Genomic DNA, 26,987 nt, shown 5'->3' with positions numbered 1-26,987 from the left:
AAGTTCACCAGTCTCAGATGGGTGATCATTATTTCCCTGAAATGCTGTTGTTTTTCTGATGAAGCTGTTTTTCTCTCTACAGATGCTATTTTAATAGTCATCATTCTCCTTGGACCAAAGAAGCCACCATCTACAAGGCCATTTAAGTCAGAAAACATGAGAGCTATTCATGGGAACACCTCCTCCCTATCTATTACATCACCAAGTCCTATTGTTTCAACCTCAGGAAATATCTCTTGAACTCATCACCTCTCTTCTATCTTCACTGCCACCACAATCAGAACCAAGAATATTCTGTTAATTAGTTGCTCCATTTGCATTCTTGCTTTACTCCTATCCATTCACCACACAGCAGAGTGACCTATTTTTTAAATGTATAAAACTAATTCATACACATAATAGATCAATATAGCAATTCATAAAGGCAAAGTTGTATTCTCCCTCCACCCCTTTCCAACTGCAGTCCCCCAAAGTAAGCAACCACACACTAAATGTTTGATGTGTTCATATTCTCCCATTCTTTTTTCTGTGTTATAGATAGACATTGATTGATTCTTTTTTATTTCTAAAAAAATGGGTAACATTATACACAATATATCATGTTATAATTTACTTATTTATTCTTTACCTAATAAACATGTCATGGACATTCTTCCAGGTCAATATATAGTTCTTTCCCTTTCTCTTTTTCATATAGCTATGTATTATTCCAGAGAATGGAAGTACAAAAATCTAGATAACTTCCTCAGTGATGAATAACTTCCTCAGTGGTGAACATTCTGATACAATCTGATAAATTCCTCAGTGATGAACATTCAGTAGCATGTTCTTCTAAAAATGTAAATGAGATCATGCCTCTTCCCTTCAAGGCTTTCCTTTTCCCATGGAAGAAGATCCACATTTCCTACCATGGCCTGCCTGCAAGGCTCTGGAATGATATGGCCCTTGCCTCTATTTAATCCACCTTACACCCCACCTCCGTTTGCTTACCATAACTCACACTAGCATTCTAGTAAGGTTTTTTCCACCTCATTCATAATCCCTGCATATTTTCTACTCTTAACCTGTAAAGATCTTCCCTGACTATCCTCCTCTTGCTCACCAATCTAAATTAGGTTCCCCTCAAAATAATTCCATTTGCAGCAACAAGGATGCAACTAGAGATTATCATACTAAGTAAGTCAGAAAGACAGGGACAAATACCATATGATATCACTTATATGTGAATCTAGAATACAGCACAAATGAACCTATCTACAGGGCAGAGACAGACTCACAGACATGGAGATTGGACTTGTGTTGGGGAGTAGGGAGAGGGATGGACTGGGAGTTTGGGGTTGGGAGAGGCAAACTATAAAAAAAAAGAAAAAAAGAAAACAAATTAGGTTCCCCTCTTAAACAGTCTCATAACATCTTGTAAACACCTTCACAGTACTCATCACCAGTTATAATAATCTATAAGAAATTATATGTATATACTTGTATTTATTTATTTATTTAAAATTTATTTATTTATTTATTTATTTTTGGCTGCATTGGGTCTTCGTTGCTGCGTGCGGGCTTCCTCTAGTTGCGGGAGCTACTCTTCGTTGCGGTGCGTGGGCTTCTCACTGTGGTGGCTTCTCCTGTTGTGGAGCTCGGACTGTAGGTGCACGGGCTCCAGTAGTTGTGGCTCGCGGGCTCTAGAGCACAGGATCAGTAGTTGTGGCACGTGGGCTCAGTAGTTGTGGCTCGCAGGCTTAGTTGCTCCGCAGCATGTGGGATATTCCCAGACCAGGGCTCAAACCCGTGTCCCCTGCATTGGCAGGCAGGTTCTTAACCACTGCGCAGGGAAGCCCATCCCTCATGACTTTTAAATGCCCCCAGTGCAGGTGAGAAACCTGTATATATGATCAGTACCTAAAACCTGACCTATTTTGCATATGAACACAAAGCTGTTTTAAATTATTACAGAACTCTAACAGTGAGTGTTTTAGGAATGCATCTACAGTGGACACTGAGGACAGATTAGCGTTGTCACCAGAGGTGGTCAATCACCATACTTGTGTCAGTTGGTATTTGGAGCTTTCACATTCATGGGGATTTATAAGTGCCAGCAAATGAAGATTTGATTATATTTTCTAGAATAGTCATGTTTGAGCATTTATATGTTGAAATACAAATCATTGTATTATAAATTACTTTTATATCATATATAGGACATTATTTTGATTTAAAACAAGATCATGTATGTAGATGAAATTCATAAATTATCCATGAATTTCATTTTAGGCTAATACAAGAGATATTGTAAAGATACTGTTCTTAAAAAAAGGTGTGTAGGATAAGATGATGGATTAGATATGATGATTAAGATCCTTTCCAGTCTTAATGCAGTGGTTCTTATCTTTAATAATGGTAAGGATTCTGTTTATTTTGTTCTTTTAGTTACTTGGTTTACATTTCACTGTAAAATTGGTAATGTAAAAAACACACATTAAAATAATACATGTCTCCTATACTTAATGTTCAAAGGTGGTGAATCTAAATGATTTCCCAACTTTCCTTGCTAGGTAATAATCTCATGATTCTACAATTTCAAGTTTTTGGTAAATTGTGAGTTTATTACATATTTTAAGTTTTCACCAAATAATTGACTCTAGGCTTGATAGTAAAGCACAAAGAACTAATGTACTGTTAAAAAATGAAATGAAAGCTTCTCACTATGAGATTAGGTTCACAGATTTTATACTGCAACCTTCCCCTATTCTCCTTCTGTTTAGAATTTTTCATCAGTTACAATATACTATGCATTTCAAGCATACGTTTTATAAATTGCCTCCTCTCCCTATTCTGTCACCCCAACACACACAGTAGAATAGACACAGGAATTCCTAGAATAGGAACAGGGAATTTTGTCTATTTTGCTCACCGTCTCCTCCCCATGTATAGAACAGTGCCGGGCACACAGGAGGAGCTCAATGAGTATTTGTTGTATGAATGGGTGAAGAATACACGCAATAAGCAAAAACGACTGCGTCGAGCGCCACTTCCACCAGAATTATAGGAGGCATGTGGGAGGGACCAGTAAATTGACTGATTTTTTTGTGTATGTGTGTGACTGATTTTTGAGATTGAGGACTCCTCGGCGCTCGTAGAAATTGCGAATGCGTTCTTATATTCGTTGGGATGTATTGATGTGTGAAGGGCTTGTGAACTCCGCGCGCAGAGCTGTGCAGGCTGGAAATCGAACTAAAAATTTGCAAAGTCCGTATACTGTTCTCAAGTTTATATCATTAGAAACACATTTTTGTAAACGCGTGGGTCTTCCCTTCTCTTGTACTTCTGTAAAGGACAATTTAGGATATCTCTTCACTGGAGATTAATGGTGAGGACTGGATCAAGGGTGGTGACTCCAAAACGCGCAAACAGGGGCAACGAGTTAACACTTTTCGCAAACAAACGCCAATTCAGTATCCAATTCCCACTCTAGATCAAATCCCGCGCTCCTCCTACCTCCAACCTGCCTGTACCCCGCCCTCTTTAATACCCACGGTGGGCAGAGCAGAGAACGGTCTCGGTTCCCCCAAAATTGGTTACGCCCGCCCCGAGTTTTGGTTTCCCATATTTGAGCAAACACCGAGGAAACGGAACCGCTAACGAAGGCCGCCGACCAAATGACAGCGGAGCAGCACACGCGGGTCAAGAAGGAAGCAAAACACGAAGAAAGGCAATAGTGTAACAGGCACGTGAAGTGGGCGATCCCATCCGCCCTCGGAGTGAGAACATCAACTCCCGGCTTGCCTCTGGGCTGTTACCCACCGAGGACTACAACTCCCAGGATGCTGCGGGAGCGCCCCCCGCCGCTTCTCCCGCCCCTCCCCCGCCCCTCCCTGCCGGATCGGCGTGCGCCTGCGCACCGGAGGCCGGAGGAGTCTTACCCTAATGTAAGATGGTGGCCCGTCTGGCTGTGGAACCCACCGAAAGCTGAGAGTCTCTGTCTCAGCCGTAAAGGTCGGACTCGCTGAAGCAATCAGGCCCGTTTCTGAAGAGTTTTTTCCCCGACACTCGTTCAGTGGTCTCTTGTGAGGACGCGGCAACGCGTGGAGTCGGATAAGGGAAAAGCGAGGCAAGGCAGGCGGGTGAGTCTGTGCGGGGCTGGGCTTAGGGGAAACCCGGTGCTTGCCGGCTACGAGAGAGCGGAGGCTTCGCTGGGACTGTGCAGGCCGCACCCCCCTTTCTCCCCACCCCCCGCCTCATCTTCAGCCTCCTTCTCGGTCTTCCTCCTCCTCCTTCTCCTCTTCCTCCCTCTCCCCTCTACGCCACAGCAGTTACCGCCGGGAAAAGGGAGCGGGGCAGAAGGCTGCGCGGCGGCGAGCCTCGACTGCTTCAAAAATCTCTTCAATTGGGCAGCCGAGGCGGCTGCTCGTCTTCAGTGCTCTCCCCTACGTTTTTGTAGGGGCAGGAATCTTAGGTCTCAGGACTCCCTGTTTTCCCAACCCCCTTGCCCCTCTCTGACGTCCTTCCCCAGTGGCTCCCGTCTCCCAAGACCGAAGCCATCACTTCCACTCTGACCCGTGGTGCTCATTAATCCCACTGCTCGTTGCCCACTCGTCCTGCCGCTTGTTTTTTGCTCCGCTGCTACCACTGTGGAGTTAGCCTTTGCTCCCCCCTGGTGCTTGCCATTAGTCCCCAGCCTATCTGGTACCCTAGAGCTTCTTCCGATTTGCAGTCTTTCCTTTAACCACATCTGTCATTTTAAAGCTGCCCCTTAAGTATCTAGATTATGCTGCTGCTCGTTCTGACCCACCTGTTTCACAGCGTTCTTGGGTATTGTCCGTTCCTTCCCTCTTTCCTATACAGATTCTTTCAGCATACACTTCCAGAAAAAAAGGGATGCCCCGTGTTGGCCCCTGAAAAGTCAAGGAAGTTGGGAAGTGAATGAAGTGAGGTAGGATACTGTTAAACATTTTGAGTGAAGCTCATTTATTCAGGCTACTCCGGAGAGGAGCGTCTTCGTTTTGCTTTCAGTGATCTATTTGTGGATTATTCGCTCTGTTGGGACGTGTTTTTTTTTTTTTTTTCCCCCCATTTTGGACCGGTTTCTCCATGCTACCAATCATTCTTCTGAATTGAGTCTCCCCAGGATACTTAATGTGGGCTCTGATTATACCAACAAATACTAGCCTGGGCGTTTAAAAATAAGATAAATCTGGCACACAACCAAATTCATCTGTGAGCTCCACAAGCAAATATAAGTGGTGTTCTGATTATATGCAGGTTATATGTGGGTTACAGATTCCTTCCAAATTGAGAATTGATTATTGACTCTGTTTTATTGATGTTCAGCTTAATTGATGACATTTTATTTATAGTTTGAGTGGAAATTTCCTCTCCAGCTAATATCTGACTGACTTGATATTTTTGGATTTGGGAAGTTCTTTCTTTTAACATATCTAGAATGGTAGGTATCTGAATAAATTGTCTTCTCTTGAAAACCATTAGGTCTATAAGCAAAAGAAAAATCGATTTTTTTTTCAAAACTAAATCTCATTTTTTCCATAGAAAAGAAGGGGGCTGGGAAAGAAATGACAAAGCTGTGCACATAAATGCATTTGGTAACACTCAGTGTCATTATTATTTACATTAAAACGCAGAAAACTAGAAGCCAGTGGTGGCTTATGATGTCTGTTTTGTGAAGAAGGAGCTTTTGCTATAATCACACTACTGTGAAGTAAAGAATTACCAGAAAACCAAACAGGATTACATAGATCAGATACATACATCTCAAATTTAAACATAAATAAGACATTGTGTTCTTAAGATATATGTAAAAATATTAAGTCATAGTAGCAATCTCATGCAGCAATATACCTCTTATTTGCAAAAGTAATAATACCTCAAGTGTAAATAGAAATACATATAGTTGCCCATTAAATCACTTTTGGATGTTACTGCATAATTGTGATTTTTTTTTACAGATTTTATCTGTAATACTTGATGGAATCTTACATTTGACATTATATTCACTTGATTGTGATAAATGGTCTGTTTCATCAAATGTAAACCGAGGTTAGGAAAGCTGTTTATAAACTTCATTTTTCCTTTCAGCCACTTAAGCCACAATTTGGGGAAACTAAATAAATCCCGACTTTTCTGAGAATTGGAAGCAATTTATATAGCAAACCTTGTCCTAAGTTATGACCTGAGGTTTTTTTAAAAAAATTATTACTTACTTTTAGTTTATCAGTAGGAATATATTTAATACAATTGATCTTCAACTCTAAGCAAAAAATATATTTCATTTTTCTTTGTAATATGCTGGTGGAGAAGCTTTCCTCTTTGAACAAGCCTAACACACGGGTTTAGAAACCCTTGGCAGTCATACTTGGCTGAATTGTAAGCAGTGTGTTCTAGGAGAGGACTGTTTGTCTGGCAGAAGAGGGTAAATGATTTTAATACATCTTTTGTTTTGTAAAGATATTTTGCTTCAATAAAAGCATTCTCAAGTAATTTTCTCCACTCTATAGTTTTTCTCCTGCCATCGTCAAATTCTTAGTTTCAGCACTGTGAAGTCAAAATGAATTTACTTTGGAATCTTTAACACATCTGAAGAAGATATCTAAAGTTCTTTGACATTTTGATAGGAAATACAGAGCTGAGAGTTCAAAGTATTTTTGTATGGTTTAACTTTTTAAAATTTTTATAAATTTATTTATTTATTTTTGGCTGTGTTGGGTCTTCGTTGCTGCACGTGGGCTTTCTCTAGTTACCGTGAGTGGGGGCTACTCTTAGTTGCGGTGCGTGGGCTTCTCACTGCAGTGGCTTCTCTTGTTGCCGAGCACGGGGTCTAGGCGCACGGGCTTCAGTAGTTGTGGCTCGCGGGCTCTAGAGCGCAGGCTCAGTAGTTGTGGCGCACGGGCTTTGTTGCTCCGCGGCATGTGGGCTATTCCCGGACTAGAGCTCGAACCCGTATCCCCTGCATTGGCAGGCGGATTCTTAATCAGTGTGCCACCAGGGAAGCCCGTGTGGTTTAACTTCTTAGATGTAACATTTTGAGTATTGTAGCTTCATAATTTCGTGGGGTTCTTTTTTTTGGATAGTTTGGAATACTTTCTGCCAGTTTCAGTAGTTGAATTCTTCAACTGAATAGATTATTTCTACAGGAGGGCTTTTGAACATGAGTTACTTAAGGTTGACTTGTTATGAAATTTGTTTTCATAAAGTTCCATAAAGTTTTCATAGACAAATCTTTAATTTTATTAGGATGAGACAGTTATAATCAAATGGCAAAATACAGAAAAATTGTTTTGTAATGCCCTTCAACTTCAGTCTGATTGGAGCACTAGTGATAACTTGCAGTTTGTTACTTTGTAAAAGAAAGAGGGCATTGCTTAAGGATGAACTCCTTGCATTAGGGGAGTTTTATTTTAAAGTGATGTTATATGTATCGATATAATGAAAAAATATCTTCTCAGTTTAAGCACTATGATTTTAGAAATCTTTCCTTTCTCTCCTTCGCTACTCCTGCTTTAAGGTTAAGCTACACTCTTCATTAAAAAAAAAAGTTTCTTTTTCTTTTTTTTTTAAATTTATTTTATTTTATTTTATTTATTTATTTATTGCGGTACGCGGGCCTCTCACTGCTGTGGCCTCTCCCGTTGCGGAGCACAGGCTCCGGACGCGCAGGCTCAGCGGCCATGGCTCACGGGCCCAGCCGCTCCGTGGCATGTGGGATCCTCCCGGACTGAGGCACGAACTCGTGTCCTCTGCATAGGCAGGCGGACTCTCAACCCCTGTGCCACCAGGGAAGCCCTCTTTTTTTGATGCCTGCAGATAGCACTTGATTGAATCTATTCTCAATGTTATTATTATTTTTTAATTTTTTTAAAAGTCATTTATTTAGGGGCCTCCCTGGTGGCGCAAGTGGTTGAGGGTCCGCCTGCCGATGCAGGGGATACGGGTTCGTGCCCCGGACTGGGAGGATCCCATGTGCCGCGGGGCGGCTGGGCCCGTGAGCCGTGGCCGCTGAGCCTGCGCGTCCGGAGCCTGTGCTCCGCAACGGGGGGAGGCCACAGCAGTGAGAGGCCCGCATACCGCAAAAAAAAAAAAAAAAGTCATTTATTTATCTGTTTGTTTATTTATTTAGGCTGCATTGGGTCTCTGTTGCTGCATGCAGGCTTTATCTAGTTGAGGTGAGCGGGGGCTACTCTTCATTGCGGTGCGTGGGCCTCTCGTTGCAGTGGCTTCTCCGGTCGTGAAGCACGGGCTCCAGGCACATGGGCTTCAGTAGTTGTGGCTTGCGGGCTCTAGAGCGCAGGCTCAGTAGCTGTGGCGCACAGGCTTAGTTGTTCCCCAGCATATGGGATCTTGCTGGACCAGGGCTCAAACCCGTGTCCCCTGCATTGGCAGGCGGATTCTTAACCACTGTGCCACTAGGGAAGCCCAATGTTATTATTTTTATAGACCATTCAAGTGAAATAGAAAGTTTTAGTTTGTGAAAACTTAAACCTCTGCTGAAAATTCAGTTAGCTTTCTGTCATTAAGTATAGTACTGTCTTGACTTTTTGTGAAGGAAGTTACATTCATCTCAGTTAGTTCTAAAGAAAAACAGTAGGGAAATAGGTTATAGAGATTTTTAGGGCTCTAGAAATAGTATAACTAGAATGTACTACATACTTTTCTCAAAGGATTTCTTAATCTAAGTGGAACTTGTAAATGGTTTTCATCCCACTGGAATAGCATGTATTGGATAAAACTTGTTAACACATTTTGAGATTTAAAAAATTTTGTGTTACCTGAGAGATATTAGGAAAAATCTGCAAATGCCCATTCTTATATAAAATGTGTCAATGCCACTGATATTTTAAAGAGAGTAATATTTTTTTCTCAAAAGTTGAGAGTACACAAATTATAAAGATGGCATAATTTACTCACTTATTTAGTGATGCAATGAAAGAAGATAGTGGGACTGTTAATCCTATATTTAGTGGTTTTCTGAAAAAACTTTTTTCAGAATTGTTTTTAATCTGATATTTATGTGGCCTTCTTTATTAGAAAAGATTGTGTAGTAAATGTTAACTTTTTCACGTGTAGTAATATTAATCCAATGGGTTTTGTCACATTTCTTTTTTGTAGCATGATTCTTTTATTTTTTAATCAGAAAGTAGTTTATAGAAGAGAAAATTTCAACACTATTTTAGACCCTTAGATTAGCCTTCCCATAACAGTTTTTCTTTTACTATAAGAGAGAAATTACATGCTACTAAAAAGAAGATGATTACTTTTACTTGCTGGAAAATGAAACTTTAAAGATAGGGCAAGTACAAGGCAATTTGAGTATGAGTTTATTTTTCTCCTAAGGAGTTTATTTGTGAGGATGGTTTCATTCTTTCTAAACTCTGTTTATACAAGAGAGTTGTCCTGTTTTAAACTTTAATTGCATTGGGTGATGGGCAGATGATGTATTGCTATTGGGATAAAGCTTGCTATTTGTATATGTCAGATATCTGTTCGCAATCAAATATGTTATTTAGTTATGGTATCTAAAACCTCCCCTCTTGAGTATTTAGAGAAAATATGGAGAAGGGGAAATCAAAATAATCAGATTGGTTTGTATATATGCCTAAAACCAGTATGGGGGAAAAAAAAGTCAAGGCAAAGAAACAGTGTAATTAGAAGAATAAAATGCCAGCATTTAAAGATAGTAGATGTTTGTATCACTGCTTTTGGAAGGAATTAGTGAACAATGATGTAGGGAAATAATGGTTGAATTTTGAAGAGTAGTTATAGACTGAAATATCAAAGGGGTGGAGCTATATGTTGTCATTAAGCCAAATATCTGAAATTTCTTAAGCATATTTTTCAGTTCTCAGAATAAAGAGGAAGGGCTAATTTTCCTGATTATTTAAGAACCTACTAATTCAATCCCTGTTAAGGGCAATTGGTGTCTTCAGATAATGAATTTCTTGAAATAACATTGGCTGATTTGGGTTATTGAACATTGATTTTAGCAACTTTTTTTCTTTTTATTTTCTGCCTTTCATATTATGCCTTTTTTTTTTTAACAATGTTTCGTGATTTTCAGCTATTGTTTGGGTGGACCCTTTTGTGAATGCTGTAATTGAATGAAAATTTGAAATATAAGCAGTATTGCTTTTTTTTAGCATCTTTATTGGAGTATAATTGCTTTACAATGGTGTGTTAGTTTCTGCTTTATAACAAAGTGAATCAGTTATACATATACATATGTTCCCATATCTCTTCCCTCTTGCATCTCCCTCCCTCCCACCCTCCCTATCCCACCCCTCTAGGTGGTCACAGACCACCTAGCTGATCTCCCTGTGCTATGCGGCTGCTTCCCACTAGCTATCTATCTTACATTTGGTAGTGTATATATGTCCATGCCACTCTCTCACTTTGTCACAGCTTACCCTTCCCCCTCCCCATATCCTCAAGTCCATGCTCTAGTAGGTCTGTGTCTTTATTCCTGTCTTACCCCTAGGTACTTCATGACCTTTTTTTTTTCTTCTCCCATATATATGTGTTAGCATATGGTATTTGTTTTTCTCTTTCTGACTTTCTTCACTCTGTATGACAGACTCTAGGTCCATCCACCTCACTACAAATAACTCAGTTTCGTTCCTTTTTATGGCTGAGTAATATTCCGTTGTATATATGTGCCACACCTTCTTTATCCATTCATCTGTTGATGGACACTTTGGTTGCTTCCATGTCCTGACTACTGTAAATAGAGCTGCAATGAACATTTTGGTACATGACTCTTACTGAATTATGGTTTTCTCAGGATATATGCCCAGTAGTGGGATTGCTGGGTCATATGGTAGTTCTATTTTTAGTTTTTTAAGGAACCTCCATACTGTTCTCCATAGTGGCTGTATCAATTTACATTGCCACCAACAGTGCAGGAGGGTTCCCGTTTCTCCACACCCTCTTCCGCATTTATTGTTTGTAGATTTTTTGATGATGGCCATTCAGACCAGTGTGAGATGATATCTCATTGTAGTTTTGATTTGCATTTCTCTAATGATTAATGATGTTGAGCATTCTTTCATGTGTTTGTTGGCAATCTGTATATCTTTGGAGAAATGTCTATTTAGGTCTTCTGCCCATTTTTGGATTGGGTTGTTTGTTTTTTTGTTATTGAGCTTCATGAGCTGCTTGTAAATTTTGGAGATTAATCCTTTGTCAGTTGCTTCATTTGCAAATATTTTCTCCCATTCTGAGGGTTGTCTTTTGGTCTTGTTTATGGTTTCCTTTGCTGTGCAAAAAGCTTTTAAGTTTGATTAGGTCCCATTTGTTTATTTTTGTTTTTATTTTCATTTCTCTAGGAGGTGGGTCAAAAAGGATCTTGCTGTGATTTATGTCATAGAGTGTTCTGCCTATGTTTTCCTCTAAGAGTTTTATAGTGTCTGGCCTTACATTTAGGTCTTTAATCCATTTTGAGTTTATTTTTGTGTATAGTGTTAGGGAGTGTTCTAATTTCAGCAGTATTGCTTTTGGTAGTAAGATTAATTTTTCTTTTGATGGAGATCCCCTCCATTTTGATTAGATTTTTTCCTTTAATTTTTAAATTAATTCTTAGTTGAGAATTAGCTCATACAAGTTCCCTGTCAAATTAGATCTTTCCAGAATTCTTTTTCGTACTTTAAATGGGGACTTAGGTATTTGTTGGGTAAAGAAAAATGTTATGATATGCCTTGTTTTTGTCATTTAAAATGAAGTAAAGACATTATTAGTGTTAAAAAAATTGACTTATTAGCGTGAAAAATTTTAAACAAAAGTAGACACAAATCTCTATGTGTGTGTCACTTCAAAGATCATCAACTCATAGTCAATCTGGGTTTACCTATGCCCCCACTTAGTTTACTCCTTGTCCCCCCTACTCTTTGACCTGGATTATTTTGTTGTTGTTTTTTGTTTGTTTTTTGCGGTATGAGGGCCTCTCACTGTTGTGGCCTCCCCCGCCGCGGAGCACAGGCTCCAGACGTGCAGGCCCAGCAGCCATGGCCCACGGGCCAGCCTCTCTGCGTCATGTGGGATCTTCCCGGACCAGGGCACGAACCCGCGTCCCCTGCATCGGCAGGCAGACCCCCAACCACTGTGCCACCAGGGAAGCCCTGACCTGGATTATTTTGAAGCAAATCCTCGTCATCACAATTATTTCATTTGTACTTGAACTCTTTTTGACGTATAATATCCTTGATTTTTTAAAAAAATCAGGATTATTGAATCAATTTGTCAAATAGTCTTTAAGTACTTAATATAGACCTACTTCTTGGGAAATGGCCCAACCTCTTCTAAGAGTTTATTATCTTGTTGGGTATACTTTCATAATAATATAACTAGCACTATCCAAAGCATTATACAACTAACGCTTTGATACATGGGTCTGAGTCCATTATGTTAGTATAGGGTTATTTAGGAGTAGGGCTTCCTTGAGAAAGTGGGACTTAAATAAAGAATATGTACTGTCTGCATAGGCAGATCATCTTCAGAAGGAGAACATTCCATACGTTCCATGTGGGGCTTGGAAGCAGGATCAAACACTTGGTGGGGACCAGCATGATGTGAGAGAGGTGTAAGGAGTCTGGTCTCAGTAGAATAAGGTGTTAGTTTCTGAGAATGGTGTCAGAGAAATTAGTATGCTAGAGTAGGGCTAGATTATGAGGTGTATTCAGTGTCAGGTTGAATCTGATCAGCTACGGTAAGGAGCCAGTAGTTGGGGGCAGGAGATGACATGATGAAAGTACTCTTTAGAAAGATTCCTTCTTCAGTAGTGTGCAGCATATTTTGGGGTTGACAGTTGAGTTGAGTGTGAAAAATTAATGAGTAGGCCACTGAGGTAAGGAGCCACCTGAGAGATGTTGGTGTGGATATTCTACACGATTTGGCACCTAATTGATTCCATCTTCTCTTCAGTCCTTATATCCAGAAATGACAACAAGGTTTTGGAGAATAGAGGACTGAAGAAATGTGTATTTGTCTTTGATAGTAAACTGCAATTTGTTATCCAAGCCCAGCTTTTGAAAAGGAAGTGATGTATGATTACTCAAATAACAATCTCAAGAAAATTCAGCAGAAAACAGCTACCAGTGTTTTCAAATAATGTTAGATATGTATTCACTGGGAGTTTGGAAAATAAAGAAAATCTTTATTACATGATAATGAGGTGGAACATATTTCATTTGTAAAAGGGACATTGATGCCTCATCTGCTTCTTATGTATGTAAGAGTTCAGAAGAAGTATTAGGAAATGTATATTTGAACAGCTTGTAACCAGTGTATATTACTGGATAGCTTTAAAGTTGAATAAGGATCTGATTAACGCAGAAGGAATGGCATAAAATTCTGATGAATAGGGCACTAATATTGTCAGCCCCAACTCCTTTAAGGATGGATAAGGATAGGTCAGCAGGCCAAAGAAGAATGTAGGGACATTATTAAGTGAAAGTTTATTCTTTGATTTATTTTGATATACCTTGTTTTGCAAAGGTATTGTTAAAAACAGATCTGGTTACACAACAGCCATATTTATTTTATTTGAAAATGTTTTTAAGTTCTCAGACCCTTGAAGTTATTCTTTTCTTTGTTTTGCTTTGTTCACTCTTCATTAAACCAACTTTCTTCATCTATTGTGTATTTCTGGATAGCATGCTTGCTTTGTTTTGTGAAGGATAATTTCATTTGTTATCTTAAAGCAGCAGGGGAAAAGTAGATTTCTTGCTTCTGGCTGTGTAAATAGTAGATGAATAATACTGTATTGCCATTGTTCTCTTCCTGCTTCCCTCAGTATCACATGTATTCCCTTTCTACAATATTTAGCATGTGAATCTCAAGAATTCTCATAGTTGAGTCTGAAGACATCTCAAGCTTAGGTGCTTACAGCTTCAAAATTTAATTTACCTTAATTTACCAATCATTTTCTTTCCTATTATTATAAAAGGTATAACCTACAATAATGCCATGGACCTTTTGGGTACTTGGGAAATATTAATAAGGATAAAGATAATGATGCAATATAGTGCATTGTTGGGAAATATGAGTTTTTCATGGATGTTCCCTCCATCCTAAACCTCCTTAATCCTGGTGATGTGACAGAACTATTTTTGACATTTTTTTCCTTCTTTATTTAGCGGGTTATGCGTACTATCGAATATGGTCACTGGAATAGAAGGCTGTTGCCTTCTGCTTGGGTATGTTTTAACAGAGCCTTTAATATTTTAATTGTGGATTTAAGACTGAATTGCTATCGCCTTTGTGCAGGAGAATCTTGAGGAGGATTATGCTTCTTTCTCATTACCACCCAGTGTATGTGGGAAGGAAGTAAATATCAAATATGCAGTATAGGAGAACCTTAGTATTTGAGAATATTTTCAGTGGTAGCTGCCAATCCATTCTTTTCCCCAAGAACTTTTAATTTAATGCCTTAAGTGTGGAGCCACTTAAAAGTGTCACAGTGGGTGGTGGAGGGGAGAGGAGAAAATGGTTCCATGCTCCAAAAATCTCTCCCAGATTTTAACAACTTGAACTAACCTCAAATTATTAGTATTTTGCATAGTTTTATTCATGAAATTCTTGGGAGGGAGCCCTTTTTGTGTGAGTGGCTTTGGGGTGTCTTGGGTAGCTGGGAGGGCAGGTGCATTTCAAACCTAGGAAAAGGGAGGAGAGGCAGAAAATACAGTGAAACACTTCAAATTCTAATAATGACCACGGTGCATTTTTGCCTAAGGCATTGATGGCACTGGCTCCTTTGCTGCCTTTGGCTACATACCTTAGGTTTTCTTTTCTAAGTTAGGCTTCTAGTTGGGAAGGCTACAGACTTTAGCCTTTTCTAAGTCAGACTAGCATCCCTGTCCAGGCTTGTGCATTTTAACATCTCTAGCTCAAAATCTGACCATTTTTGTGTCTTTAATCTGCCAGAAGGAAGGGGAAAATGGGAAAGAGAAGAAAATGATATGTGTGATACTCCTCATTTTGCTCATGTATTGGCATAAGGTTATTCTAAGATTGTTTTATAGAAGAACCTCTTCCTTTCATTTTTAATTTTATGTAATCAGTTATAAAGTAGTTTCATGATTTTACTAAATTAATACTTAGAAATCTTTTTAAATGTCCTTTAGCAATAGAGTTGGTGATAGGTTGAAGGGTACTGATGTTAGATGCTTCGTGGTAATTTCTTGGAATTTCTTGCTTCTACTAAAAGCTTTTCTGTTGTCCTGGACCTAGTCCTAGACGTGAACTTTGCTTCTAAAAAGTAAAGCTAGTAGTCTTTTTTAAGGTAGTTACCATCCCTGTACTGTATTCAAATCTGTTTGATCCTAATGAAAACAAGTATGACAGTAAAATACTTTAATATAGCTGTGCTAACAAAAGAACATTTGTTAGTCATGTGTTGCCCTCTATTTTTTTGTCATGCCTAGCAAATGTTTTCAGCAGCTTTGGAGAACTCTGAATAATATATGATGTGTTTGTGTTTACAGATTGTGCTTTTTATTATATACTACTAAATTCTGTAATTTTTAAAACTTGACATTATATTAAAGGAAATATGGCTCTTGGAGTAACAGGCTAACTTAAATGATTTTTTTTATAGTTGAACATAGTTTTCATTGGTCTGTAGGTTTCCTTGCCAGCCCTTTCAATTCCCCCTATTTTTTTTTTTTTTTTTTTTTTTTTTTTGCTGTACGCGGGCCTCTCACTGTTGTAGCCTCTCCCATTGCGGAGCACAGGCTCCGGACGCGCAGGCTCAGGGCCATGGCTCACAGGCCCAGCCGCTCCGCGGCATGTGGGATCTTCCCGGACTGGGGCACGAACCCGTGTCCCCTAGCATCGGCAGGCGGACTCGCAACCACTGCACCACCAGGGAAACCCAATTCCCCCTATTTTTATTTATGGCTTCTGCTGGGAGCATGCAGTTTAGTATGGAACCAGACTGCCTGAGCTTGAATCTTACTCCTGCCACTTCTTGTCAGACCTAGGGCAAGTTACCTTATGCTGTCTGGACCTCAGCTTCCTCATTTGTAGAATGCAGCTATTAAGATTGTTGTGTGGAATAAATGAGTTAATGTATATAAAGTGCATGGAATAGTGTTTGGCATATAGTAAGCCCTGGATACGTGTTTGCTGTTTTTATTCGTTTGAAAGAATTTTTTAGAAATCTATTTTTGAAGACTTATCTTTTTATTCAGTGTACTTTTTTTTTAAAATTTATTTATTTATTTTTGGCTGTGTTGGGTCTTCGTTTCTGTGCTTGGGCCTTCTCCAGTTGCGGCGAGCGGGGGCCACTCTTCATCGCAGTGCGCGGACCTCTCACTGTCGCGGCCTCTCCTGTTGCGGAGCACAAGCTCCAGATACGCAGGCTCAGTAGCTGTGGCCCATGGGCTCAGTCACTCCACGGCATGTGGGAATCTCCCAGACCAGGGCTCGAACCCGTGTCCCCTGCATTGGCAGGCAGACTCCCAACCACTGCGCCACCAGGGAAGCCCTTCAGTGTACTTTTTTATGTCTGGGTAGTAGACATACGTTTTCAGTAGTTATTTGACCAGCTGGAAACACAGGTAATGTGTTTTAGGGGGTAATCAAAGGACTGACCTACCTGGAATTCTTTTGAATCACGGAGTAATGGAAAATGAACCTGGACAGGTATGCTAGATAATAATTATGGAGTGTTTTGAACTAAGGCAGAGAAATTTAGATGTGGTTGATAAGAGGGGAATCATTGCAATCACTGCAAGTTTGTTTGTTTGTTTTAAGTCAGGGGAGTGATGTGTTTAAAATAGTATTTAGGGGAAGATGGTTTTGAGTGCCGTTGGCAGCATAGAATTATTTGATTTTATGTGGATAAGAGGATTTTTTTTTGTCTGTTCTGTTCACTGATGTATCCAAAGTGACCCAAATAGTGCCTGGTAGATAGTAGGTGCTCAATAAATACTTATTGGATGAATAAACCTTAAGGGGGACTGAGTTAACAGAGACAAGCACAAAGTAAGCTTTTTTGATACCTACCTTTAAAGGGGTAGAAGTGAAAAAGTTTGTTCTTTTAAAATATTTATTTATGTTTTTGGCTGCGTCGGGTCTGTGTTGCAGCACGTGGGATCTTCATTGTGGCACGCGGGCTTCTCTCTAGTTGTGGCACACAGGCTCCAGAGTGTTCAGGCTTAGTTGCTCCACATCATGTGGGATCTTAGTTTCCTTACCAGGGATCGAACCCATGTCCCCTGCATTGGAAGTTGGATTCTTAACCACTGAACCACCAGGGAGGTCCCTGAAAAAGGTATTATTAAAGGAACAATTAGAGAGGTAAAAGGAAGAAGGAAAAGTTTGTCTCAGAAAACAAAGGAAGAAATTTTCTAGGAGAGAGAAGTCACAGGGATAGGAAGATCTAGGATGATACCACTTCAACTTCAAGAAGAAAAAAGGAATTGACAGAGTTCAGTGCAACATTCAAGCAAAATGAGAATAGAGAAAGCCCTTTGGCTTGTGTGTGACAATCACTAATCACATGAGAGCGATTTCAGTAGACTGAGAATGTAAATCAGATTGGCGGGAAGTTGAGAAAGATGTTAAGTAGAGACTGTAGCTAAAGACTATTCAGTAGTAGGTAATGACTGTAAAAGTGGCAAGAAGACAAATTTTAATAGTAGCTTTCACAGTTACTGAATGTGTAATATGAGAGATTCTATTTATTAGACATGAGAAAACTCGAGGCTGTCTTTGTGCTGAGTGTTCTTCAGTTTCACAGTGCAGAAGACTTATTACACATGCTGCTTCAGTGCTTTGCTTCTTGCTAATAACTCTGTAATCTTGAGGAAAGTTGCTTAATCTTTTGTGCCTCAGTGTTCTTCCTTGTGAATGATGGAGATCTATTTCATAGATCTGTTATGTTCATAGATCTATGTTATTTCATAGATCTGTTAAATTACTTAATCTTTTTAAAACTCCTACAACAATGCTTGGTATGTAGTAAATATTTGATAAATATTAGCTGTTATTATCATCCACTGCTGAAGTAACGTAGAGAGTAGGATTGGACGATAGAATAGAAGAAATAGAAAAAAAATTAATAAAATTATTGCCAAGTAGTGATAAGAGCTAAATGGAAAAGCCTTAGAATCTTTGCTCTGACTGTCCCTCTGCCTGGAGAACACTTATCTAATTACTACATAGCTGTCAGAACTCCCTCAGACCTTTGTTCCCGCGATGTCCTTTTCACTAAGGCCTGCCCTATTTATTTACAGTTAGCATCCAAGCCGCTCTCCCCTAATATTAATATTTTCATTTTAAAACTTTTTTTTCTATAATACTTCTCTCCAAACATATCATATAATCCACTTACTCATTATATATGCTGTTTGTTGTTGATCTCCATCTGCTAGGATGGGGATGTTTGTTCTTTGATGTATCCCAGGTTCTTGGAATAGTACTTGGTACATAGTAGGTGCTCAGTGTATGCTCATTGAATGAGTAACTTATTTTACCATTGACGTGGGGTGGATGGGGCAATCAGTTTAAGTGGTGGTGGGGATACATTTTTGGAGGAGAGCCAATTTTCTGAGATTGATGGACACTACATAGAAGTTGATCTTCTCACAGACTTTGTCTTCTCAAATGGCTTTTCTGAGTCCATTTTGGTAATGGTTTTCCTGGAAATCATTTGGGATACTCATTTAGCTGAGGAAAAAAAATGTAAGATGTATCTCTTTTTTTTCCCCTATAATAATTATATTTTATATTTGATTAGCTAATAAAAGCTTATATTTGTATGCTTATTAGAATCTAGGAACTGTTCTAACTTCTTTATATTATTAATTTTTAAAAACTCTACAGCTTTACAAGTACATTACAGTTCCCTTGTAAGCCGTCATTAGGGGTGAAGGAAAAGCCCTTTGCACTGAGACAAAGGGCAGTGCTTTCCCAGATTTTTGTGTTACATTGACAGGGAGCTTCTGATACCTCCCTCTAGCAGTCACAGCCTAGACACTAGTGCTTGCCTAAAGTCCATCAGGACTAATCTCATTATATATTTTATCCCTTTTTATGTCAGTTACTACCATTCTCCCAGGTGACAGTTCATGTCTCACACTTGAATCCTCACAATTTTCTGAATATTTCTTATCTTTTCACTCCTCTCCATCATCAGCAAAATTTCTTGTATCCTTGTTTTTTTTCTCCTGAACACTTCCTCTACTTTCTACTTTTCTGAAGACACTGCCTTGTACATGTTGGCTATAATGTTTTTCATTTTTTTCTTATATACTATCATTAGGGGTCAGTGAGGAGTCCATGCACTGAGATTTAAGACTGCATTTCCCATTCTGACCTCTTCCATGGAACAGGAGTCAAAAAGTGAGCCTGGTTATATTGTTCAAAAACCCTTATGTTTGCTGGCATTTCTTGCATTCTGAGTTACTCATCTTTTCTTCACTTTTAGCTCTTAGTTTACTGTCATTCTTGCTAATAACACTATCCCTTTTAAAATTCTTGGTAATTTCAACATATACCATCTGTGTTGCTCCTATTACTGTGGCCTCTTAAGTTCTAAAATTCTTTAATGATCTTTCTCTCCACCCTATCTCAGTCACCATTCCATGGTCATATCTTTCTTTTTTTGGCCGTGCCACATGGCATGTGGAATCCCAGTTCCCCAACCAGGGATCGAACACATGCCCCCTGCAATGGTAGCACAGAGTCCTAACCACTGGCCCTCCAGGGAAGTCCCCATGGTCATATCTTACACCTCGTTATTACCAATAACATGAACCCCATGACTTTCAGTTCATGCAGCCCCTCTCTGACCACCATCCGTCTTTTCAGCTCCTTCCACGTACTTCCCAACTCAACAAGCTTACTATCATTAGGACCTCCAGTCCAGTTTCTATTCCCTTTGCACTGTCCTTTGCCACCCTTGATTTCCTTTCTTCCCTTCTTACCCTGTGTATTACATTTATGACCAGGTATCAATCATTATATTCATTCTCTTTCATTGACCTCACCTCTCTTGCTCCTTTCTTGCTTCTTCATACTTACTTGGCGAAACCTTAACCCTAGTTAAATCAGATTCTCTGAGTTCTTCATGTCTGCACCTGTGCAGCTGACAGGGACTAAAGACTGAAAGTTACTGAAAAGCCCTTAATATTGTCTGGAGATCCTAGTCTATTTCCTTAGTCCATTTGGTTTCCCCTCTCCTAGATGACCTAGTTTATACCTTTGCCTTTCTCCTCAAACTTCCAACCGTCCTCATACTCACTCTCAGTTGATGGACCTGCTTTCTACTTCATTGAGAAAATAGAAGCAGTCAGAAGAATATTTATAGACTCCACCACCTATGTACCTACTGATATGACATTGCCTGCCTTCCATTACTATGGATGAATTGTCTTTGCTTCTGTCTAATCCCAGTGCCTCTGACTAATGCATTAGATCCCATCCCCTTTCATTTACTTTAGACAGTACTCTAGCAATTTCTCCTCCCTCTCTGTACATCCTCAGTTCTTCCTTGTCTTCTGGATTATTCCCATCAGTGTACAGACATACTGTTTTTCTCATCATAAAAATATCTTCTCTTGATCACTATTCCTTGTTCTTCTCTATTTCCATTGCTATAGAACCCCTTAAAGCATTGTCTAAGTGCACTTGTTCTAATTGTTTTCTCATGTTCTTTCTTAAGCCTATTCCAATCAGGCTTTTGCCCCTACCATTGTACTAACATTTTTTTGTTCAGATCTCCCAACAACGACATTATTAAATCTAGTAGTTAGTTCTTTGTCTTATGCAATCAGTCTACATTTGACAAAGTTATTTTCTTCTTCCTCTTTGATACACTTGTTTCACATGCCTTTTAGGATACCACATTCTTTTGGTTTTCTTCAAAACTCATTGGCTGCTCCTTCTTAGTCTTTCTTGGTAGATCCCAGGCAGGGCTCACTCCTTGATTATCTTTATCTGCTCTCACTCCCTTGGTCATCTCTGCTAGTTTCATGGCTTTGAATTACTTCTAAATATTGATGAGACTCAAATTTATTTCTCTAGTCCAGACCGCTCTCCTGAACTCCAGATGTGTATGCCCAGTTGCCTACTCACTATCTCCGTTTGAATGATTATTAAACATCTCAAACTCAACATGTGCAAAATGGAATTCTTGCTCTTCCCTCCACCAAGTCTGCCCCCTCATACCTGCATCACCCACAAAGCCTTCCTCATCTTAGTTGTTGGCAGCTTCAAGTTGCTCAGGATAGAAACCTTGGTAAAATCATTCTTGATTCTCTTGTTCTCACATCCCACATTCATTTCATCAGGAAGTTCTTGGCTCTACCTTTAAAACATACCCGGAATTCAACCAGTTTTTCCCATCTCCATAGCTATCATCATCTCTTGCTGGGTAATTGCAACAACCTTTTAACCAACTTCCCTGCTTTTACCCTTTTCTTTATAGTCTGTTAACTAACAGCTGTCAGAATGATCCTTTGAAAACATAAATGAGATGGCAAGATTTGCTCTGAGTTTAAGAAATTTCATGAATTGATAAGATTAGAGATTATTCTAGTCTATCTTATCTTACTAAATCTTGAAGGCATATTTAATGTAGTCTTTGATTATGCTAATTTTTATGGATGGGGAAGTTGTCAAGGATGGCTCATGGCCTGCTTCTTTTCTCCTCACTAACCCTCTTCTCCTCCACCCTATACACAGAAAGGCTTGACACCTATATCCCAGAGGAAATTGGAAAGAGAAGGTATGAGTTGGTTGCTATTGCAGAAAGTTGCTTTGAGTAGAAGACTGGACCACCCTTTTAAAATAGAGATCTGTGGGGACTTCCCTGGTGGTCCAGTGGTTAATTCTCCATGCTCCCATTGCAGGGGGCACGGGTTTGATCCCTGGTTGGGGAACTAAGATCCCACATGCCACGTAGCGTGGCCAAAAAAAAAAAATAGAGATCTGTTATTTCACTACTACCTATAACCTCCTTTAGCAATACTTGCTTTCTCCCCAACCCCTGCCAAATTTAGTGTCCACCCTCTACTCCTGCCCTTTCTGTTTTTCCCTACTTCCAGATGGATATATTGTATTTCTGAAGACTTTTGGCTCTATTTGAATTAGTATTTTATACTCTAAACTCTTTTCAGATATCTTGATAACCCATTCTTAAGTCTCTGATGTGAGTTGGTTTTACTTTTGTTCATAAAGTTTCCAACAGAATGATGCTGAACGTGACAGTAAAAGGGAAACGGGTACAAATAGGTGAAGAAGAAATCATGTGTAAAATTGTGGGGAAGATGAAAGATATGTTTTTTGGGTACTCTGAATGTACTTGTCATAATGCTAATGATTTCTAGAGGAGTTACACTGTAATGCAACATATAAAGAAGCTTGGAGATGAGTTGAAAAAAAAACTTCACAGTTCATTTCCTTTAGGTCTTTACTTCTGTTCTCTGAAGGCAGATGTTCTTTAATTAGTTTTCTTTTGATTCCCTTTCAGAGTGTTCTCTTATACTGGGATCAGCAATGATATTACAAGTTGTGATATTGTGTATACATTACTACTGATATCATATCTTTTCATATTATGGTGCATAGTACCATAGATTGGTACCAAGAGATTGGTCTGAAGGTAGATATATGCCTGTTTTCTCAAGCTGTTTCATAGACTTGTGTTGTTCAGTATGGTATTCACAAGCTAAATGTTGGCTATTGAGCACTTGAGATGTAGCTGGTCTGAATTAAGATGTGTACTCAGTGTAAAATAACGATTACATGTTGAGTTCATAATATTTTGGATATATTGGATTAAATAAAATTAATTACTGGTTCTTTTTCTTAATGTGGCGGGTAGAAAATTTAAAATTCTGTGTATGGTTTGCATTATATTTCTCTTTGACAATGCTGTCTTATACTTACCTTTCTCTTTGTCCTAACACTTTGAGTTATTTTAACTCAGTTAATAATCTGTTATGTATTCACTAAAAATGATTTTGGTATTATGTATTATAAAGGATATTTTTCCTAATACTTTTATGTTGTTATCCTTCTTAGTATTCACTTTCTCAAGCTCTGAGTTGTTCTTTTTTTTTTTCTTTTTTTTTCAATCTTTTGACTTTTGTCATACCCTTCTCATGGTACTACATAAGCATAAGTGATTCTTTCTGTATATTGCCTGGAAAAATTTTGGAGGAATTTAAAAGTTGATCTTTTATTTACTTCTTAAAATAATATTAGGACTACTAACAGTATATTTTACAAATCATTCTGTTACTAATGTAAAATTTTAAAATTTAAAGTAAAGGCAGTTTGTATCTGTTAAAAAAGAAAATGGATTGAAAATTATACACGTGAGGAAAGACTGATTGAACATAAAACCCAGCAAATAAATAAACAAGCAAAAAATACCTGCACTGACTTAGTCTGTTGTTACAGGTTTTATAAACTTTCATAAACTTGGACATTAGCATCATTACTACTGTTTTTCCCTCCGTGTTATAGTCCTTTAAGGATTTAAGCTTATGATTTTATTACTCTTACCTTTTTTTTTTTTTTTTTTTGGCGGTACGCGGGCCTCTCACTGTTGTGGCCTCTCCCGTTGCGGAGCGCAGGCTCCGGACGCGCGGGCTCAGCGGCCATGGCTCACGGGCCCAGCCGCTCCGTGGCATGTGGGATCTTCCCGGACTGGGGCACGAACCCGTGTCCCCTGCATCGGCAGGCGGACTCTCAACCACTGCACCACCAGGGAAGCCCTACTCTTACCTTTTTTGATCTGTTGAAAAAAGATTCATCCTGGGTTCAGTGAATCCTTTTTTTAGGGTTAAGCCTTGAACTGTGTTTAAAACCAAGTGGCGTATAGCTCAGATCTGGGTAGTTTTTAAGTGAAAAACTGATTTGGGTAGCTGTGGATTATTTAAAGGGGGATTTTGATTTCTGAGCTCCAAAATATATTTCAAAGTAATCCATGATATGTTGTTACCATAAAGGTATTAATAAAAATGGCTTTGTTAGGCATTTGAAAATAATTTATTTACTGGAGAGCTATTTTATTAGTTTCATCTACTCAGAGAGTCCACAGCACCTAGGTATGGAAAATTATGTAAAAGCACATTCAGAAGAAAGTGTATAAGAAAAAAGTTTGGGCCAAAGGGCTTGAATTTTTAAATTAAATTAAATTAAATTTTTTATACAGCAGGTTCTTTTTTTTAATAAATGTGTTTATTTTATTTATTTTATTTTTGGCTGCATTGGGTCTTTGTTGCCATATGTGGACTTTCTCTAGTTGTGGTGAGCGCAGGCTACTCTTCGTTGCGGTGTGCAGGCTTCTCATCGCGGTGGCTTCTCTTGTTGCGGAGCACGGGCTGTAGGAGCGCTGGCTTCAGTAGTTGTGGCACGTGGGCTCAGTAGTTGTGGCACGCAGGCTCAGTAGTTGTGGCGCATGGGCTTAGTTGCTCTGCAGCATGTGGGATCTTCCTGCACCAGGGATAGAACCCATGTCCGCTGTATTTGCAGATTCCTAACTACACTGCACCACCAGGGAAGCCCCAGCAGGTTCTTATTAGTTATCTATTTTATACATATTAGTGCGTATATGTCAATCCCAATCTCCCAATTCATCCCACCACCACAAACCCCGCCCCCCCTTTCCCCCTTGATGTCCATACGTTTGTTCTCTACATCTGTGTCTTTATTTCTGCCTTGAACTGGTTCATCTGTACCATTTTTCTAGGTTCCACATATATGCGTTAATATATGATATTTGTTTTTCTCTTTCTGACTTACTTCACTCTGTATGACTGTCTCTAGGTCCTTTTTTTAATGACTGGAATTGATAAAAAGTAGGTTTGAAAATGACAATTAGGGGAGAAAAGATAAAAGATATCTAGGGAGAAAAGATAGAGAAATAGAGAAAATAGGGATTGTGGGAAAGAAGAAGAAAAGTGAGCTCATTAAAGTTCACATTCTTAGATGCTCAATGGAAGGATAATTTTGATAGACTCTTTGATAGACTGAAACAAAGATTTTGCTACCTGTCAATTTTCTGGATCTTAGAATACCCTATTTACCTGTTTGGTTCCTCCTAAGTTTTGAGGATAGGCCTGATTTCTGTTGGCTGTGCAGACTTAGATTTGGGTTGATCTATAAGAATAATTTCTGAATCCATTTGTGTTGTTTATATCAAATGTTTGTGCTTTTTTATTGCTGAGTAGTATTTCGTGGTGTGGATATATCACAGTTTATTCGGGTTTTCAGTGTTTTTGGCTTTTACTAATTGAGTTGTTATGAACGTTTGTGTACAGATTTTTGCATTAATATACGTTTCCATTTCTTTGGGATAAATGCCCAAGAGCACACTTACTGGATCATCAGGTAAGTGCATATTTAGTTTTAAAAGAAACTGTAGGATTATTTCCTAGAGTTGCTGTATGATTTTGCATTTCCGCAAGCATTGTGTTAGTGATTCAGTTTCTCTGCGTTCTAATCAAAGTGGGTGTGTGTTAGCCCTGTTTTTAATTGTAGTCATTCAGATAGATGTGTAATGATATCTCATTGTAGTTTTAATTTGCATTTCATTACGGTTAAAGATGTAGAACATCTTTTCATGTGCTTATTGGTCATTTGTAATCCTCTTTGGTGAAATGTCTGTCGTCGTCTTTTGCCCATTTTCTAATTTGAGGTTTTTTTGGCCTTGAGTTGTGAGAGTTCTTTATATATTCTAGATACAAGTACTTTGTCAAGTATGTGGTTTGCAAATATTTTTTCTCAGTCTGTAGCTTGTCTTTTCATCTTCTTCATAGGGCTATTCACAGAGCAAAAGTTTTAAATTTTGATGGGAGCCAGTATGGTAGTTCTTTGTTTTATGTATTGTGCTTTTTGTGTCAAGTCTAAGAACTCTTTACCTAGTCCTAAGTCTTGAAGATTTTCTCTTAAGTTTTTTCCTAAAAGTTTTAGAGTTTTCCTTTTTTGTTTAAGTGTATGATCCATTTTGTGCTACTTTTTGTATAAGATATGAGGTTTAGGTTGAGGATTTTTTTTTTTCTTTTTAGTCCATTTGTCCTAGCACCTTCTGTTGGAAAGGCTGTCTTTCCTCTATCAAATTGCTTGCATACTGTTGTCAACAATTAGTTGGGCATATTTGTGTGGACCTATTTCTGAGTTTTCTGTTCTGTTGCATCCATCCATATGTCTATCTCTCCATCAGTACCACACTGTTTTGTTTTGTTTTGTTTTAATTTAATTTATTTTTTTATACAGCAGGTTCTAATTAGTTATTTATTTTATACATATTAGGGTATATATGTCAATCCCAATCTCCCAGTTCATCCCACCACCTCCCCCCCCACCCCGAGTACCACACTGTTTTTATTACTGTAGCTGTATAGTAAGCCTCAATATCAGGAAAAGCAATTCCTCCCACTTAATTCTTATTTTTCAAAATTGCTTTAGGTCTTGTAGAATCTTCTCTCCATACAGATTTTAGAATAAGCTTATTTATACCTATAAAAAATCTTTCTGTGACTTTGCTAAGAATTTCATTACATCTATATCAATTATGGAGTATTGTTCTTTACTATGTTGTGTCTTCTAGTCAGTGAACATGCTAAGTCTCCAGTTCTTTAGGTCTTCTTGGATTTTGTTCATCAGCATTTTGTAATTTTCAGTATACAGACCTTGCACATTTTGTTAGATTTATAGCTAAGTATTTCATTTTCTTTGGAGTGATTTTAAATGGCATTGTATTTGTAATTTAGGTTTTCACATGTTTATTATTAGTATATAGAAATGTGGTTGATTTTTATGTATTAATCTTGTATCCTCTGACTGTGCAGAACTCACTTGTTAGTTCTAGGCCATTTTTTTTGATAGATTCCGTGGTATTTTCTAGGTGGAAAGTCATGTCATCTGCAAACACGGACATATTTTTTTCTTCTGTTCCAATCTGTTTGCCTTTCATTTGCTTTTCTTAACCTTATTTGCTAGCTGGAAATTCCATTAACTATGTTGAAAGA

The 26,987-nt window shown here is 38.6% G+C and overlaps 1 protein-coding gene across 7 annotated transcripts in view; it reads left to right on the top strand.

Annotated features, from left to right (window-relative positions):
- Positions 1-3,918: 3,918 nt before the first annotated feature.
- The window catches only part of CNOT4 (CCR4-NOT transcription complex subunit 4), a 142,212-nt gene continuing 119,143 nt past the window's right edge, over positions 3,919-26,987 (top strand). For 6 of the 7 annotated variants that reach the window (XM_060108367.1, XM_060108365.1, XM_060108366.1 and 3 more), the window contains exon 1: positions 3,919-4,121. The gene's annotated coding sequence lies outside the window, so the exon portion shown is untranslated. Of the gene's footprint in view, positions 4,122-4,842; positions 4,931-26,987 lie in introns of all 7 variants that reach the window. The other variant, XM_060108364.1, reaches the window with a different exon arrangement.

Source organism: Mesoplodon densirostris, chromosome 9, assembly GCF_025265405.1.
Source record: "Mesoplodon densirostris isolate mMesDen1 chromosome 9, mMesDen1 primary haplotype, whole genome shotgun sequence".
In the NCBI taxonomy this organism is placed as follows: Eukaryota; Metazoa; Chordata; class Mammalia; order Artiodactyla; family Ziphiidae; genus Mesoplodon; species Mesoplodon densirostris.
The sequence above is the reverse complement of the archived record's forward strand: the minus strand, read 5'-3'. Positions and strand labels throughout refer to the sequence as shown.